The sequence below is a fragment of the Salvia splendens genome, chromosome 9 (genome assembly GCF_004379255.2).
Source record: "Salvia splendens isolate huo1 chromosome 9, SspV2, whole genome shotgun sequence".
NCBI lineage: Eukaryota > Viridiplantae > Streptophyta > Magnoliopsida > Lamiales > Lamiaceae > Salvia > Salvia splendens.
The window spans coordinates 16,618,434-16,620,540 of NC_056040.1; the positions used below are offsets into that span (position 1 = coordinate 16,618,434).

Below are 2,107 nucleotides of genomic sequence, written 5' to 3' on the forward strand. Positions count from 1 at the left end.
TTCGATCCTCAATCCTACTTCCACAGCCTCGGCGCGCGATTCAACCTTTCCTTCTCTCTTCTGCAAAATTCGCGCGATTAAACCTTCTCATCGCCGGAGGCAGCGGCAGAGCTGTGATGAAATTGATTTGGATTTTGAGTTGCCTCTGATGAAATCTCTGTTGCCGGAGCTGTGATGAAATTGATTTGGATTTAGAGTTGCCTGTGATGAAATATCTGCGGCCGGAGCTGTGATGAAATAGATTTGGATTTTGAGTTGCCTGTGATGAAATCTCTTATCAAATTACACCATCTTTCGGGATTGAGTTTCCTGTGATGATATTCTGCAATTCTGAGGCACATCACTCTTATTATGATTTTACTTCACTCTTGTTTACAAAACACATCACTTTTAGCATGATTTTACTTCACTCTTGTTTACAAAACACATCACTCTTAGCATGATTTTACTTCACTCTTGTTTACAAAACACATCGCTCTTATTATAATTTTACTTCACTGGTATTCACAAAACACATCACTCTTATTATGATTTTACTTCACTCTTGTTTACAAAACACATCACTCTTATTCTGATTTTACTTAACTCTTGTTTACAAAACCTATCATTCTTATTCTGATTTTACTTCACTCTTGTTTACAAAACACATCACTCTTATTGTAATTTTACTTCACTCTTGTTTACAAAAGACACCACTCTTATTGTGATTTTACTTCACTCTTGTTAACAAAACACATCACTCTTATTCTGATTTTACTTCACTCTTGTTTACAAAACACATCTCTCTTGGCATGATTTTACTTCAACATCACTCTTAGCATGATTTTACTTCACTCTTGTTTACAAAACACATCACTCTTAGCATGATTTTACTTCACTTTTGTTTACAAAACACATCACTCTTGCTTCAATTTTGAATGGTGACAACGGTTTTTTGTTACAACCTTAATTCAATATTATGGTTTCATAATCCTCAACAAAATCTAACAACAAATCAACATTCTGACCCCTTCTGCTCTCTTATTTTCCTGAAAAATGACATACAAATATATGATGTGAGCATACACAAATATTCAAAACATGATTTAAACAACTATCACAATACGATAAGATTCACAATAACATTGATCTTCTAAAGAAAGCTACGCATCGCTCTTCAGTGTTGTTAACTTTTTCACTGCTGATTGGCTGCTATCTCGATCGAGTTCTTCTCGCGCTGCAGCCGCTGAATCATCGCCATCGCTTCTCCGCCGCCGTGGCAGAGGCTGCCCCCTCTCTCGCTCCATCTCCGCGAGAGCCACATCCGCTTTCCGCCGCTCCATCTTCACCAATTTCCTTAATGCCGACACCTCTGAATCGCAATTTCGCCTCCTCCAATACAGAGGCATGCTTTCCATTTGATTTTCGCTTCAATTTCGCATCAATGACCTTGGAAACCAGAGAGAAGACAAGGTTTTGAAGCCGAAGGAAGTCAGCAAAAAGAGGGCGAAAATCTCGGATATTTCTTTGAAATTCCAAACGCAAAAAATCAAGCTTTTACAAAATTACCATAATACCCCTGCCTTGTTATTATGGAGTAAATTTGTGATTGAGGGAACTAATTTCTCCTTAAATTAGAAAATTACATGTTTTAATACTAGCCCTTGATTTTCTTGATCTTGTGGCTATGATTTGTTCTCTAGTTATTTGGTTAAGGAGTGTTTTCCATAGATCATGACCCTATATATATATATATATATATATATATATATATATATATATATATATAGGGGAGCGTTATTCTCCTATTCATCCCTTAGATCCTTTATTCTTCTTAATATGGGCCGTTAGATCTCATTCATCAACGGTCCAGATGATCTGCATTATTACACTATAATGGTGCATTATTAGTCGGTGTGCATTATTCAACTGAAAATCTGCATTATTACGCTATAATGGTGCATTATTAGTCGGTGTGCATTATTCAACTGAAAATCTGCATTATTAAATAACACGTGGCATCAATCTAACCGTCGGATGACAAAATCGTGGGGCTGAGATCAAGAAGGAAAAAGAAGGAAATATGCAAAAAGGAAATGAATACATCCCTATATATATATTATAAAAT

The 2,107-nt window shown here is 36.2% G+C and overlaps 1 non-coding gene across 1 annotated transcript; it reads left to right on the forward strand.

Annotated features, from left to right (window-relative positions):
• The first annotated feature begins 255 nt into the window (after positions 1–255).
• LOC121749921 lies at positions 256–339 on the forward strand. Its single transcript, XR_006039725.1, has one exon. It is a non-coding gene; the product is annotated as a small nucleolar RNA SNORD96 family (small nucleolar RNA).
• The last annotated feature ends 1,768 nt before the right edge of the window (positions 340–2,107 follow it).